The 17,957-nt window shown below is 41.1% G+C and overlaps 1 pseudogene; it reads left to right on the top strand.

Annotated features, from left to right (window-relative positions):
* Positions 1 to 12,980: 12,980 nt before the first annotated feature.
* Positions 12,981 to 13,481, top strand: LOC112605297 (annotated as a pseudogene).
* The last annotated feature ends 4,476 nt before the right edge of the window (positions 13,482 to 17,957 follow it).

Here is a 17,957-nt window from a genome sequence, read left to right as displayed (position 1 = left end):
ATAGCTTAGCTCCCACTTATAAATGAGAACATATGTTATCTGGTTTTCCATTCCTGAGTTACTTCACTTAAAATAATAGCCTCCAGCTTCATCCATGTTGCTGCAAAAGGTCATTATTTTGTTCTGTTTTATGGCTGAGTAGTATTTCGTGGTGTCTATACACCACATTTTCTTTGTCCACTTGTTGCTTGATTGACACTTATGTTGGTTCCATATTTTTGCAATGGAGAAATGTGCTGGAATAAACATGCATGTGCATGTTTCTTTTTCATATAATGACTGTTTTTTTCTTTGAGTAGATAAGTAAAATAAGTACTGGAATTGCTGGACCGAATGGTATTTCTACTTTCAGTTCTTGAACGAATCTCCATACAGTTTTTCATAGTAGCTGTACTAGTTTACATTCCTACCAGCTGTGTAAAAGTGTTTCCTTTTCACCACATCCATGCCAATATCTATTATTTTTTGACATTTTCATTATGGCCATTCTTGCATGAGTAAGATGGTATTTCAAGGCTATAGTTACTAAAACAGCATGGTACTAGTATAAAAATAGGCACATAGGTCAATGGAACAGAATAGAGAACACAGAAATAAACCCAAATACTTACAGCCAAGTGATCTTCAACAAAGCATACAATAACATACAGTGGGGAAAGGACACCCTATTCAATAATTGGTACTGGAAAAACGGCAAAGCCACAGGTAGAAGAATAAAACCGGATATTCATATCTCACCTTATACAAAAATCAGCTCAAGATGAATCAAAGGCTTAAATTTAAGATCTGAAACCATAAAAATTCTAGAAGATAACATTGGAAAAACTCCTCTAGACGTTGACTTAGTGAAAGAATTCATGACTAAGACCCCAAAAGGAAATGCAACAAAAACAAAAAATAAATAAATGGAACCTAACTAAACTAGAAAGCTTCTACACAAAGAAATAATCAGCAAACAGACAACGCACAGAGTGGGAGAAAATATTCACAAACTGTGCATCTGACCAAGGACTAACCAGAATCTATGAGAAACTCCAAGTCAGTAAGAAAAAAACAAATAATCCCACCAAAAAGTGGGCAAAGAATATGAATAGACAATTCTCAAAAGAAGATATACAAACAGCCAACAAATACATAGAAAAATGCTCCACATCACTGATTATCAGGAAAATGGAAATTAAAAACACAGTGACATACTTTCATCTTTACCCATATTTACTTTCAAACTACATGGACAGTTGTTGAAGGTCACCTCTCCCTTTTCTTTCCATAAACTATCTTTTACAAGTCAGTACAAACTTTGGATTTCTCTTCAGGGCTACAGTTTCTCATTTATAGCAAAAGTGTTTTAAAGGGTAAAGATTAGGAAACAAACAGGTGATGGTCTAGAGTTATAATGACAGAAGATCCCGGGGATTGAGGTTTCAGTTGTTGTGGGTTCACAGGTGTGACAAATTCTATTTCCAAAGCAGCCCCCTGAAGCATGATGTTTATTAAGTCAGATTAACATTAAGGTTCACTTTCACCAGTGCAGCATTCAACTGAGAATTCAGAAAATGCTGAATATTTGGGTTTTGATTTCTGAAAACTGGTCCATGGAAAACATAACTATAGACATTTCTCTAGGGCTTTTGAAAAGGAGACTTTTCCGAAAAGAACTTTTACCTGGAATCAAAAACCAGAAGGATACAGAGCCCTTTGTTGCCAGTCTTGGGAGCAGAACAAGATTCCAGGCCCAAGGAAGTTGAAATAAAGTTGCCCTAATAAGAGCAACTTGACCAAAAGTTGAGTGTACCATGGTATTAACGAGTAAGAGAAAGAAGTTTGGGAGCTCAGATGAGGTAGAAAAACTCAGTGAACATTTTATTTTATATCTTACCCTGACATATGAAATACAGGGCGGTAATCCTCCACCCTCAGAGTAAATATTCTTTTCTGTGAATCAGAAGTATTGCATATGTCCTCTTTCATCCACCTCCAAAATCCAAACTGCAGTTCGAAATTTCTTTTTTTAAAAAAAATATTTCACCATTCTTGATTATAGGACCAGTATCCTGCTCCTCGAATTTTTTAATACCAAGAGCTACTCAGTTTATTTGTTTTACTTTGTTTCCTGTGCACACAAGCCACTCATTCAAAAATAATTTTTGACATACAATGTAGTCATTGAGAAAACAGACATATCAGATTTGGTGACATTTTGTGAGTGACTTTCACCACATTTTATCACAAAAAGTTATATCGATTTTCAATAATTTTTTATCACATATATTTTATACCAAAGAGCAATGATACAAGACATTTTATTTCTACATTATGGTATCAGACAGACAGTCACCAATTCTTTCATAGGGTAGTTTCAAGTTGCAGAGCCTCGTGTAGAGAAACTCAAATTGTGTGCCATGATTGGTTAAACCCAAATGGCAAGAAAAGGTGAGGAAAAGGTAACATTTTATAAGATGCTTTCGTTTGAATGTCTGTGAGCTGTTTGTATGCGTTTAGAAACATGCTGTTTCCAATCTGTATTCCACTCATCCTATGAATATTCCCAAAGCTTCCCCATCAGTACTTCCTTCTGGTATCAAAGCCAATGGAAATGGGATTTACTCATAGTCATATCTAGTCCTGATATTGGATGCTTGCCTGAGATCACTCATCACACCCTCCCTCACCTTGCAGGGACAGACATCCTGACCCTCTCCCTCAAACCCCTCCCACTGTGAGGGCCTCTCTTCCTCCTACTGTACATCTTACATGCAAACCAAGTTTATCTAATTTCAAGATGATGCTTGTTACTCCTATAAATTTTCAACTATAAAAGTAATAATTGTCTTTAGCTGAGGGGAAGCCATGATATTTTCTTCAATAAAAAAGAAACATATTTTTGCATTTAATGGATGTTAAACATAATATCAGAGTTTTCAGGAACAATTAAAAGCCATCAAGTGACGGTTAGGAGCATGTGAGTAAATAAGACAATTTTTGATCCCAAGTACTGATATTCAGTGGGGAAATGAGCCATTCAGAGAACAATACCTACACAATGAAAGAGAAAAGAATCATTTCAGTAGCTGATCAATTGTATAAAATTCAGGCAGTGGCATGTGGCATCTGGAGGTTGAGGCCATTTATTTGTGCTGACCAGGGAAGGTCTCGGGGTCATACTGAAGATGTATCTGAGTGGTGAGGAGGCAGCCGAGTGTCCATAGGAACAGCGAAGACCATGGGATCATCACGGGAAGGGGAGGGATTGGGAGATTTCAGATAAACCATTGCGCATTGAAAAAGCCAACCAGTACTATAATAATAAGATGCCTTCTGTGATTTTATTCCTTTCAGGAGAAAATTTATACTAATATCTTTCATCAAACACCGTGACCTGGGTCACACCCATAACGTGGAATGTTCCCTGGCTCGGAAGCTGGAAGTTCAGTTTTGCATCCTTGTTGTAAGTCTGTAGGTTCCACAAAGCCCCTCCCTGTCACTCGAGCCTTGTCAATGTGTTGGTTGCTGCCTCTAGGATGGGATCACCTGAGGCAGAGGAAACACAGGACGTGGGGCTCTGGCCCTTGGGTCCTGGCTTCAGCTATGGAGCTCCATGTGACAGGGTTCTTATGTCCTGTGCTGAGATACAGATCATTGCTCAGCAAGCCCAGTGTTCACCTCCCACTTGATCAGCCAACACAAGTCTCTGTGAGGCTGGTAGAGTGAGACATCATTAACACTGGGGAAGATTTGTGTTTTGTTTCCGCCTCAGATTCCTGTGGCAACACTGTGGGCCCCAGTCTCCAGCTTCTAAGAGAGAGAGTTTCTATCACCAGCCTAGAAGCAGAGAAATCCAGGGAAGTTTCCTGAGATCCACCCATGCGCTCTGTCTACATTGGCCATGGTCCACCCCAGCTTGGCACAGTGGTCCTGGGGCAGACGCTTGCTTAACTTTTAGCAGCTTGGTTATGCTGATGACATTGCTGATTATTATTGTCTAAAACTGTATCCTCTCACATGGTAAACGCTAGCAGTGCCCAGCCACAAATAATGTGAATTAGAATTAATTAAGAATTAAAAGCATGTTTTCTCAGTTACGTTAGCTACATTTCAAGTGTTCAGTAGCCACATATGACTAATGGCTACCCTGTTGTACAGCATAAATATAGACATTTTTATTGTCTTAGAAAATTATTTTGCTTAGCACTGCCCTAAATGTTGACCAGTGTTCCCTCACTGTGTTATAGCTCGGAGCATAAATCTCACCAGCTGTTAGTCTGGAAAACTGGGAGTCCTCAAAAGCTCTCCAGCTGGCGCAACCACTGTGGTCCTCAGATCTGCTCTGGAAGAGATTCCAGCATAACGGGAATGAGCCTGGGCTGACAGATCCAGAAAAGAGACCCTTGGATTTCCACCCCAGCCCCTGCCATTGTGCCCGGGTCTGTCACAGCCCTTCCTCTCTCTTCCAAAACTACCTTTTCAGCATTTCACATGGATTTCAGAACCTAATTGCTAATCGTTTTGGGAGCAACATCTTTTCTGGATATCCTTTGTCCTCAACTTTGGGACTGGTTTATCCACGAGAGGTATCATTCTGTGTTCTTTATAGGATCTGGCCTACTGATGGATGTAACAGGATCTGCTTCATCAATAGCCATGAAAAGACTCACAGTCAAGATTGACTGGGACTCAGCATCTAAAATCCTATAAGATGCTAAGTCACAAACCAGCCATTAGATGGCAGACAAACCCCACAGTAAACACCAGAACTAAGCCTGGTCTTAGAAATATTAGGAAAACCAACAGGGATATTTTAGGGCTAAAATGAGGTCTCATGTATGATCTAGGTTACATGGGAGGGGCTGCCACTGCACTGAGTTGTGGAAAATTCCCTCTGTGCTCTGTGCTCTGAGATTGGAAGCCCAGCCTTGTCCTCCCCACCGCCTTGGCTGAATCCTCAAACACCACCTGATATGGACTGACCCGTCAGAGGGGAGGCTGCCAATGGTCCCTGGAGTGGTTTCTTCCTGTTACCAAACAGCCACTGGGCCACGTGTGCTGCTTTGTCTCACGAAGTCCACCAGGGGAGGACCTGCCCACCCTGAGCTCTGGGGAAAAAAGTCCCTCCAGTTGGGGCCTAGACCCACTGCCCATCTCCCCAGCACCTGCGGCTCTGTGATACCCCAGACCCCCTCAGGACAGTCAGTGTCCTTAGCCATGGGTGAGGAGGTACCACTCAGCCCAGGATGGATGTAAGTTGGGTCCTCAGCTTCCTGACCCTCAGGCTCTGTAGTGAGGAAGGGGTCAGGGGGCGGTGCAACTATTGCTGGTTTTAAATGTTTGTGCTCAATTTATCAAGGTTTAAAAATCATATCTTACACCAACAATTAAAGTTATATCTATTAACATATAAATGTGCATATTATACTTATTCCTAATATAGATGCATAGTATATCCAAATATATAAATATAACTTATATCTAAAATATTATATGTATATGTAATATGTTATATTACAAATATATACTTATGCATGTAATTTTATGTTTGTTTATTTAGCATCTGCTCATTTTCTTTATAACCAGAACAGAGCCTGGCTGAGTAAAGACTCTAGGGACATTTGCTGTTCCTCCCTCTTTGGCTCCAGCCGGGTCCCAGCCACTCAGAACCAGTGAGGACAGAGCTGAGAGTAGCCGGCTCCAGGAGCCCAGCCCCAGCCCTAAGGGTCATGTACCTGAGACTTTCACACTGGCAGTGGACTCTATGCTCAATGCAGCGCCCATGGGAGTGTGAGCAGTTTCCTTCCCTGAAACCCGGTCAGGCAGCTCTGTGGGCAGGATCTTTGGTTCTTCCCAGGTCCTCAGCCCCATGGCTCAGGAGAGCAGCTACTTCCTCCACAGCCCAGGCCAGAGCCCGGCAATCTCACGTAGTGCAAGCCTCACCTTAGTCCTGGGTTGAGGACCCTGTTCCAAATCTCTTCTCATTTATTCCCATAACTGAAAGCCTGTCCTGATGCTAAATGCACAGGTCACATTTACACAGTTCTTAAAGCTAAAGATGTCATATGAGAAATCAGAAATTTGATTTCATTTTCATCCTCATCCTGGCTTCTTCCAACTGTATCAGATCAAGGTGTTCATATATTCTCCTCCCCATACAACTTAACTCAGAAGCACAGTGAAATTTAAAATGTGACAAAGCTCTTGGCAGCTATGCAGCAGTCATCCCCTTCTTCCTTTGGTGCATAGGGAACCAACTGTGTCCTGCCGTACATGGTGAGGGTGATAAGTTTCTCCCAGTCCAGGATAGGAGCAGGGATTAAGGACACATGTGATCAGCTCCAAAATGATAATGTCAGTGGAGTGGACAGGGATCATGGGAAACTGGTTCTACCTCAGAAAAGGAGAGAAAATGAAGAGCTTTGCTTTGCGTTGCTTCCTGTAACAGTTAAGAGAGGATATGATGCTTAGAGCTGCTGCAATCCTCTTGAGACCATAGGGCATTTACAACAACAGTGAAAAGCCAGTGATGATGCAGGTGCAAAGCAAAAATGGAGTAAGAATCCGAGGCCTTTCAGCTGTCACCAAGCTGTTGCACCAACCTTAAGTGCTCCAACCTTCAGACTTCTTGTCATTGCTTAAACCATTGCTATTATTTCTTTGACTTGTTTCTAAAATTATTCCAACTTATCTATAAACGACACTTAAGAGAAAGATCCTGGCTAAGCCACAGACTTCTGCTTCAGAAGAAGAAACATATTATCATAAGTGTGTGTGCTTGTATGAGTCTGAGGCATGAAGGGCAGGAAACATGGTAAGTGATGTTCTCCCCTGGCACCTTTGTCCTGCTATGCGCATGGTGAGAGAAACCCAAACAATGTCAAAGAGTTCATCAATTCTGCTCTTTTGTTATCTCCATTTCTCCTTTTATATCCTAAGCATGAAACACCTCTTTGTTCTCCTTAATTCTCCCTCTTCCAAGGTCATGAATTATTGCCAAGAAAGAGACAGGAACCCTTTGAAAAGCTAAAACCTGGTGACACTGTGCATCTCCTCAACACCAACATGGTTCTGCAAGTTTCCTCCCTTCTCAGTGGTTTTCTTATGGGGAGCTGCTGGCTGCCTCAGCCAGGTCTCTGTCAGAGGTTGCATTTGCAAAGTTTACTTAGCAAAACTTCCAGGTAGTTAGTGCTGGATTCCCAGGAGAGTAGCAGGATGGTGGGTCTGGATTCCCAGCATGCAGGAGGTGAGAGTGAGACCTGAGGGAAAGCTGTGGGTGTGGGAAGAAAGGGCTTAGAACTCAGACCTGTAGCCACGGCCTCTGGAACCCAAGAGTGTACACTAAACAGATGGAGCTCAGGGGAAATCTGGTTTAAAGGTGTTATAGCCATCTGTCATCTTGTTTATGTTTCTAGTGCTACACAGGAATGGATTGGTGGAAGTTTTTATTGTGGAAATAATGCAAATGAAACCCCATTGCCTATAGTGAGTCACATGTTAGTTGTAGAATAACTATTAAAGAATTTGATTTGAAAATGACATGTGGTTAATAATATCTTCCATAGCCTCTTTATTCTGAGATACTCAAGGGTGCATTTAAAGGAAACTGGTATACAAAATGTGCATATAATTTGTGTGTGTGTGTGTGTTTATGGGCACACATACACAGACTCTTTAGGGTGCATCATTTGGTTAAACTCTCACAATACCCTATGACTTCCAAAGTTCTCCATTTCACATATGAGAGAACTAGTTATGAGAGCTCATGACTGGTTTGCCCAAAGTCACATAGTCAGCAAATGCCCAAAGTCACATGGTCAGACCTGGGATTGAAACCCTGGTCTGTCTGACTTCAGTATGTTCCTTCTACATGGCCACTTTCATCCCATAGTTCAGCCCAAAGCCTATAAATAGGAAGAAGGGACCATAAAAACAGTGTGGAATCCACAGCTTCCTGCTGCCTCTGTCACATGCCAGGCTGGCCCTAATCTTAAACTAGCCCCTTCTGTGGTTTTCTCTTCTAAAGATAACCCTCTCAAAGTCGTTAAAAACTGTAAATGACTTAGCTTTATACTTTGGAACAGGAACACATCTTGCTTTTCCCTGACCCTGTTCACATCTCCTCTTTCCCTTCCAGTCTCTCTAAGTCCTTCCTTCTCAGGTTGTGTTCTAACTTGCCTGCCTAACACGAAAACAAACACACAAACAAACAAACAAACCCTTCTCTTTCTATCAGATGCTGTGAGACCTGATCCCTTAACTCTCCAACACACATTGGAAAAGAGCTAATCAAAGGGTTTACTCTAGACATTTTCTACCTAAGAAGAATCCTGGTGCAAGTTCTCATAGAAAATGGTCTGCATCTCTTGTCAAATTTGGCACCAGATGATAAGAAGATGGAATGTTTGGGAGAACAGAGGACACCACACACTCCGAGAGGTAAAAGACATTTCTTCCCCTTGCATTAGTTTCCAATTGCTACTGTTTAAATTGCCAAATCTTTCTGTCTTCTAGCAAATTTATTATCTTATGGTTCTGGAGATGAGAAGTCTAACTGAGCTGATATCAAGAGAACATAGGGCTCTATTCCTTCTAGAGGTTGTGGGAGAGAGAATCTGATTCTTTCCTTTGTAATCTTCAAGATGCCTCAACATTCCTGGCTCCGTGACCCCTTCCTCCATCACTCCAGCATCCCTCTCCATTGTCCCAGCTCCTGTCTGACTGCAACCCTCCTCCCTTCCTATTGTGAGGATCTTTGTGATTATATTGCTCTCATCTGGATGATCTAGGAGGTTCTCCCAAACTCAAAATCCTTAATCCTTAAGTAAGATGCATCCACTAAGTTTTGGGATTTTTTTATTTTATTTTATTTTACTTATTTATTTATTTATTTATTTATTTTTGCTATTTAAGTTAGAATTCATAGGTTCTAGATACTAGGATATGGATGGGATGCAGACAATCTTCATTTCACCCACAATTAATATCTTCCCCACAATTGTCCTTCTCTAAAGTAGAATTAAAAGTCACAAGGCATATTTATGAAGCAAGAGAGCTAGAAAAAATCTTAGATTCAGGGCCCTCAAATCTATGGGTTTTAAATGCTGAGGGACACTTATTCCACTTCCTTTAATGTGGACATCACAATGCGTAACTAGTTTTAGAGGCTCCTTTAATTTACTAACCCAGAAAAAATTCATTACATAAAGACAATCTAAAATAGATTGGTGAAGGGAAATTAATTGCTTCCTGACCCTTCCTATATTAGGGTTCTCTAGAGGGAAAGGACTAATAGGATAGATGTACAAATGAAAGGGAGTTTATTAAGGAATATTGAGGCACACAGTCACAAGGTGAAGTCCCGCAATAGGCTGTCTGCAAGCTGAGGAGGAAGGAAACAAGTTTGAGTCTCAAAACCTCAAAAGTAGGGAAGCCAACAGTGCAGCCTTTAGTTTGTGACTGAAGGCCGACAAGCCCCTGGAAGACCACCAGTGTAATTCCAAGAGTCCAAAAGCTGAAGAACTTGGAGTGTGATGTTTGAGGGCAGGAAGCATCCAGCATGGTAGAATGATGAAGGTCAGAAGACTTAGCCAATCTAGTCCTTCCTCATTCCTCTGCCTGCTTTTCTGCTTTTATCCTAGCTGCACTGGCAGCTGATTAGATGGTGCCCACCCAGTTTGAGGGTGGTCTGCCTCTCCCAGTCCACTGACTCAAACGTTAATCTTCTTTGGCAACACCCTCACAGACACACCCAGGAACAATACTTTGCCTCTTTCAATCCAATCAACTTGACACTCGATATGAACCATCACAATTACTATACATGATAAAAACAGAAATGATATTAATTCAGACCAGAGATATATCCTTGCCAGCATTAAGGATTTTTCCGCTATCTCAGTGAGGTTGACCAGTGACAAGGATTCTGCGCAGGCAACAAGTTTACACTGGGAGGGAGGCAGGAAAGTGAGGCAGGGAATCGTAGATGGATGGTAAAAGGCACCTCAACAAGTCCCCTAAATCTTAGGATGACTGAAGCTCAACCCCAAGTGGAAACAGGGAGGAAATGCCTCTGAATTATTCCACCTGAGAAGGGAGGGAGCTGGGGTATGTGCCTCCTCTTGCCATGAATGTGATTGTGAGTTGTCTGTCTTAGTGAGTTTTGTGCTGCTGTAACAGAACACCTGTGGCTAGATAACTTACAAAAAAAAAACGAAATGTATCTTCTCAAATTGGAAGATGGGATGTTTAAGATTAGGGTACCAGCAGGGGTCCAATTTGTTTGCTTTTAAGATGATGCCTTGAACACTGAGCTTTCTGGAGAGAAGAAAGACCATGTTCTGGCACAGCAGAAGAGCAGAGAAGAGAGAGAGCCCACTCCCATAAGCCCTGTTTATAGTGGCATTAATCCATTCATGTGGGCAGAGCCTCATGACCTAAATGATTTCCATTAGGACCCACCTCCCAATACTGTTACACTAGAGATTAAGTTTACATCAGATGGATTTAGGGGGGAAACATCCAACCACAACACTTCCCTAAGGGATACTCATTCCAGGCCCTCTGGCCAGCCATACATGCAGGCAGCACTACCTGCCTCAGCTTCAGAAAGAGCACAGGACACATTGATGACCACTGGAAGTCAGCAGAGGTACAGCGAAGGGCAAAGGCCCTGGGTACAGACAGGGGCTGCTACATCTATCCAGAAAAAAAGGTATGTGCAGGTGACTCTTGAAAAACATGTGTTTGAACTTTACAGATCCACTCATACTCAGATTTTCTTCCGCCTCTGCCACCTGTGAAACAGCAAGACCAACCTCTCTTATTCTTCCATCTCTTCAACCTGCTCAATGTGAAGATGAGGAGGAAAAATCTTTATGATAATCCATTTCCACTTAATGAATGGTAAATATATTTTCTCATCCTTGTGGTTTTTCTTAATAACATTTTTTCCTTTGCATACTTTATTGTAAAAATACAGTAGATAGTACATATAACATACTAGGTTCAGAAACAGGATCAGAGGCAGGCTGCAAGTGCAGGAATCCAGGAAACACAGTCTCAAATATGCTGCATTAGTATGATGATTACCCCAAACCAAAGGTATTTGGAAAACAGCAAATGCATAAAGGGGCTTTTCCTAAATATCACTTATCTGCCTAAAGGCAGATTATCCAGGAGAAAACCAATTGTCCTAGAAACTCTCCCTGGAAATGTGTATCTACCACAGAAGACACAACATGAGCTAAACCATAAGAGACTGGAAGTTGATAATTTAGCCGGACAAGCTATGATTGATTCTTTTGAGGACCTACTTGTTTTCTCTTCGGTCATTTACTCTCCCTATGTGGCCTACATTCCCCACTTTCCTCTCACCTGTGGAGAATGCATAAGCATCTAGACTTTACTGGGTTATTGTGATAATCACTCTCCTATGTGTTAAATACATTTTGTATATCTTTTCTCCTATTAATCCGTCCTTTGTCAATTCATTTTCAGCAAATATTTAGAGGGCAGAATAAACTTTCTTTTCATTCCTCATACATGCAAATTCTCCTAAAATTCAGGCTCCTTAAAAGATGACAAAATGTTTGTGCACTGGCTACATGACCATGATCTGGCCACCCTGAATCAGGCATCACTAATGCTCCCCAGAGTCTCCAGGCTGCAACCCACTGATGCTGATGTTGTTGAGCCCAGTTCCCCTGCTGCTGATCCAGGTTGGAATGTCCTGGACCAAGTTAGAGAAGTGAGATATAATGAGTGAAATTCAGTGTCCAGTTTTATCTCGATCCATGTGATTTTTCCATGTACATCAGCATTTGCTTGATAACACATGGAGCCTCTCTCTCCTAAAGATACCAACAGGGGGCTGGCATCTTGGTCTGGACTATGTCCCATCTCATTGCTGAACAGTAAAGGAAGAAATGGGTATTGATGGTACATAGCAGGGACATACACCCATCAGCAGCCACTCGCACATAGGGGAGATGGTTAATTGAACTGGTCTTTCTCTAGGGCCTCCCCCTTACCTATGTCCAGAGAGCCAGGCTCCAGAGGACCTGTGCCTGAGCCTCCAGGAACATGCTGGTGAGGAGTGCAGCTCAGAGCATTATCCAGTGGATGTGTTCTTTGTTTTCCTACTTTGGAGACATTATCATTGCAGCCTAGTTTGATTCAGAGTTTCAAGTTTATCCTCATCCACACATGTATAGTTGAATAAAGGAACAGTGCATCTGGCATCACTAGTCAGCCCTCCTTGCTGATGAACTGTGGAAATAATACCCAATGGCAGAAAAGAGAGTAGAATGGGAGGCGGGAGGTCCCAAAACCAAAAATAAGATGCAGCCCATTTAGTCTCTGAGTATTAAAGAGATCTGTAGCTCTGACAATGGTGGACCTGGGAGTGACCCACGCATTGAGGAAACATCTCCTCTTGTGTAAATCTGCAGTAAGTTGCTTGATCTTATACTGGTAAGAATAATGGCTTAAAGTCACGGCAAAATACTTTCAAATATATTTAACATAACATTAACCAAATATATTTTTGGTTTTTATTTTAAAAAGGAACGATTTTACACACAGAGAAATGTTGTAAGTGCAGCAGATAGTATCCTCCCTCCTCTTACTGGGACCATTTGAGAGTATACTGAAGACCTGATAATCCCGCCTTGGAAGACTTTACTGTGTGTTCCTTATAAACAAGCGTATTCTCCTGAACAATCTCTATACAAAAACATAATACACTTCTCCATCTAGCCCTCAGGAACATGGCCTCTGAAGGTGAATCTGTGCTGCCCTGGCCTGACCTGAGACCCTGGGGACACTGCCCTGTGCTGAGTTACTGAGATCTGCCAGCCCTTCAGCAGTGCCCAGCCTGCCCCACCCCTTGCTGATTTGCATGTTCCCAGAGCACAGCCCCCTGCCCTGAAGACTTCTTAATAGGCTGGTCACACTCTGTGCAGGAGTCAGTCCCATCAGGACACAGCACGGACATGATGGCCCCCGCTCAGCTCCTGGGGCTCCTGCTGCTCTGGCTTCCAGGTAAGGAAGAAGAACGCTAAGAATTTACTCAACCAGTGTGCTCAGCACCTGGCAATTCAAGGAAGTTCTCTTACAACATGATTAATTGTGTGGATATTTGTTTTTATGTTTCTGATCTCAGGTGCCAGATGCGACATTCAGATGACCCAGTCACCGTCCTTTCTGTCTGCATTTTTAGGAGACAGTGTCACCATCACTTTCCAGACAAGTCAGATCATTGGCCTGGGGTTAGCCTGTATCAGCAGAAACCAGCGAAAGCTCCTGAGCTCCTAATCCATGCTGCACCCAGTTTGCAATCTGGGGTCCCATCACGGTTCAGTGGCAGTGGATCTGGAAGAGATTTCACTCTCACCATCAGCAGCCTACAGCCTGAAGATGTTATAACTTCTTATTTTCAGCAGGAGAGCAGTTTCCCTCCCACAGTGTTACAAATCAAAAGAATAACTCCTTAGAAAAGCAAGTATGTGAGGCTGGGCTGCCCCTGCTGCTCCTCCTGGCACCTGCCTCTGCTGACAGCATTTTTCAGACTCAGCCACACTTTGACGGTATTGGTAGAGTGGATGATGAAGCCTCCTCTGCACCCTAACTCTTATATTCTCTTCATCCCAGCAGCCCAAATATGTTAATACCCCTCCTGATTTAAATGAAGGACAGAGATTATTACAAAAACCTGTAGAGTCTGGTTTATGGCTTCAGGTGGGACTCATACAGCAAAGGAGAAGCCACGAAATCCTAAGAAGGAATTCTCTTAATACAGTGAATTATGGTCTAAACTAGTGTTGAAGAGAAAATAAAATGTAGAGATGAATCTCTAAATGTAATGTTTTATTTGGGAAAAAGAACTACAATAAGGGCCACATAGGAAGACCGGGTGTTCTTCGGTATCTACGAGGAACAAAGAGATTAGAGGTTTTACAGAATCGGAAAACATTTTACCTGTCACTCTTTAAGAAAGTTCCATGGCATGAGTAAGGGTTTGGGGAGCTGGGCATCTTCCACTGGTAAGCAATGGTAGCGGGCAAAATTAGTCTTAGAGTTGTAGCAAGTTATCTCAGAGGCTATAGATAAAACTGGCTTCAGGTCACAACAGGCAGTTTCAGCAGTCAAACTTGGAGAGAATTACATTCTGCGAGCAGAGTTTGTACATTGAGTGCTTTTCCCTGCTGGTTTCTTGATGCAGTTTTAGTTAGGCGTGACAATAATGACCCAATTCCTATGATGAACTTTCACACTCTAACCTTTCCAAGCTTGGAATATAGTAGTCAGGGAAGCTGATACTAGAATCAGAGAATTCTCTGGTGTTCCCTCAGGAACCAGAGTGCAACTGCCCCTGAAGGCATGGGCTGTTGAACCGTGTGGTCCTGAGGCCTATCTGGGAAACCCAGGGCTGAGGACACTGATGCTCTCAACTGCCTGCAGCACCTCTCCAGTCCACAACTCTGCCCATCTGTGTGTCTCAGGTGCCAATTAATAATATGGAGTCTTCATTTTTTGACTTCCAAATTGCATTTTTTGACTTCCCTTATTGGGAATCTCTAGGAAACATAAAAAATAGGGTATATTTCCCACAGGTAAAGATGTTTTTCCCCAGTAAGACCATTTAGAAAATATGGATTTAAAACCACATGTTGAAAACACATCCAGCTTTATTTTCTAATTAATGCAAATTTACATTTGAAAACATTATGTAAGGTTGAAAAACACAATTATTTGTTCATGTAAAGACCAAATACTTTTTACAACTAAATAGAGTAAACATTTTTTAAAACTTACTAAATTAAAACAATAAATTAAAAGTGGTGTGAACTTTCGTTAGAAATTGTTGGACTTAATTCACCTGTGCAGTTTGGTTGGGGAGGTTGTTCATTCCTGCAATCTGCAATGAGAATCTTTTGCCCTCAGTAGTCACTGCCCTTCAGCCTTGGCCTCAGATAAATACAGTGAATAGATTACAGACAAGCTTAGTGCCTGCAGCAGAACCATACAGCTGAGCTCTGCCTTGATCAGCCAGATGATTGTGAACATGAGCATCCATGAACATGACAATGAATATTTAGTGTAATAAGCCACTGACTTTTGAGTCATTCGTTATCAATCATTAATGTGTAAATGCTGACTGATATGGCATAAAAGTAATTTTTCTTAAATTGATGGCAAAAATATGAATATTTAGTAATTAATTTTTAAAGTTACTGAAAGGAGACTAAAGAAGAGATTAAACAATATTTTAATGAATACAGTAAAATTTACCTCATTTATGGAAAAATGTATATATTTATTTTAAACACACACATAGGTACATATATTTATTTGATACGGGTGGCTACACATATTTATATAATATTCCTTTTTATTATTAAGTTTATTCAGTGATGTATATGCAACATATGCATATTTATAAAATTATTATATAAATTAAATTGATTAAAATGATTTTGGTTATGCCACATTAAAAAAATTGCTACATAAGAATATTTCTAGAGGAAATTGTCTTGTAGTCTTTATTTTTTAAACTCTACAAATTCTTGTCCTCACTTTAAAATGTTTTTCTAACTTAATAGAGGTCCAAGGGTTAGGAATAGAGATAATATTGCCTAATGTTAAACATTAAATCATTGCATCCTTTGGAGGTTCCCATCATGTGTGTGTGCCCACAGTGATGATATGCTGGTTGGAGTTGCATCATTGACATCATCAGAGACGCCCTGAAAGAGTGAAAATCACAACAGTGGGTAAACTGAAGAGTTACATCTGATGCTCACTTTGCAAAGAGAACAGCAATTTAATAACATTGGCTATGAGTTTTGACAGATCATCAGGTCTTAGAATAAATACAGCTGAAGGATGAAAGACACCACCATTCTGGAAAGGCCATGACTAGACCTTTCAAAAATGAGCCACAGTTGAAAAATAAATGCTATTCAAGTGAATATTTATCTAAATGCCATGAGTGAGGAGGGGACTCTTAATAATCATAATGATTCAACACATGGACTTTAGTCAGTCACCTTTCCCAACTTTCCCAGAGACTGTCATAAACCAATGTCATGGGGATTCATGCATGGGTTCAACAATATGAATTGCAGCTAACCAAGCTTCAAGGGCTACTGGGTTTTCTGATGTCCTGCTCACCTAGAAATATGACCCGAACTGAACCACTAACATTGTACCACACATCAGGGACCAGACTAATAGCTGGTGTCAGATGATCACAGTAGACCTAACCCAACATTTGGAGGTCAGTGACTATTTTCCTGAATATGCATTTGCCTTTCCTGTCAGTCATGTTTCTATGTAAAATCTTATTTGAAGACTTTCCAAGTGCTTTACTCAGAGTCAGGAAATTCTTCAATAATCTAGCATTGGACTAAGCAATTTATTTATAGCCAGAAAAAAAAAAAAAGTGCAACAAAGGTTTCTGTTCATGATCTTATCATGTGCACAAGTGCAGCTGTTCCTATAGGAAAGAGAAAACCCGTTATTAGTCACGCACAGCTGACACACAAGCTCTTGTGATAGTGAATTGCTATCCTACAAGATGTGGTGGGTGCCCTGATTCACTAACTATATGTGGTGCTGTTTCCCATAAATAGAGTATTTGTATCTTGAAAATGAGCAGCGGACTCATCATTAATTATTATGCCAACTGAACAGCTTGAAATGTTCTATTTCTATTTCCTCAAGGCTGTGGTTTCTTAATCCAAAGGTTGATGGTTCTTAATCCAGAGAATGGACATGAGAATTATTCCATTAAATTGGAAGAAATGTTAAGCCTGACCATTTAGAGTTCATATGATACAAGAGAAACTGTCAACACGGCGTGTTAGAGTGTGGGCTGGGATCCTAGATACATATGCTAAGCAAGGACAAATAGGATTGTTTCTAAGTATTTTAGAGAGAAAGTTGAGAGTATAGAGGACCTAGAGGACCTTCAGGAATGTTTCTACTTTTTCCATATTCACAGGTAAATCTAGTAGAGCACTTCAGTAGACTTCACAATGAGATTTTAGGGAACACAGTCAGGTGACGCATCGCATGCACTTGGAACACTAGTGAGGCAAAGGGAAGATGAAACACATAGTGAGATAAGGAGATGTGAATCCCAGAGACAGCCTCTTGGTCACCTGAAGGGATGAAAAGCATAAAAATTCCTCCATTTATTCCTTCTCATTTGTTGTGTCACTAAATCAGTTGGAGCCGAGAGAAACCGTTATGGGTGGTTAAGCAGAAAGGTGTTTATTGTCATGGATTAAATGGATTTAAAACATTTGAAAGACCACAAGACTAGGCTCAGGCAACTCCACGTACTCATTTTCCTATCCCTGGATTCCCCTGTGTTTTCTATGAACAAGAATTATACTTTCACTGTGACAGAAACCTGGCAAGACAAGTTGTTGGACCCACAGGCCTATGCTGCCTAGCTGTGATCCACACCCGGAAAATGAGCACCCCTCAGTGAGATCAGACATCTCTTCTCCCTCTTCTCAATCTAAAGCCATCGTACACTAATGCATTTGATGGGCAGAGTCTTCACCACATCTGGGACTTAGGAAGCCAAGGACTTGAGGGATTAACCTTGCCAGACTCTATCCTAGAGAAAGTCCTACCAGAAACCAGAGGATAAACAGAGTAAGAAGGAAACTGATTCACAATAACTGAATAAGTCATGCATACACTTCCATATGTTAAATAATTTAATCTCTTTTCTTCCTTCCTTTAAAAATGTTTAAACAAAGTGTCTTCATTATAAGTTAAACCATAGATTAAATAATATCCAGACTGACTTGTGACTGAGAGAAGATGATTTTTTCCTAGATGCTGTTGGACGGAATGGATTGAAGCATCCCCACATTTTGGGTAGAGGAGAGTGTGCTGTTATTTGTAAAGGAAATCTTTTCATTATATTAGGTAGTAGCATGGTGCTGTTG

This window comes from Theropithecus gelada, chromosome 13 (genome assembly GCF_003255815.1).
Source record: "Theropithecus gelada isolate Dixy chromosome 13, Tgel_1.0, whole genome shotgun sequence".
Lineage (NCBI taxonomy): Eukaryota > Metazoa > Chordata > Mammalia > Primates > Cercopithecidae > Theropithecus > Theropithecus gelada.
The sequence above is the reverse complement of the archived record's forward strand: the minus strand, read 5'-3'. Positions and strand labels throughout refer to the sequence as shown.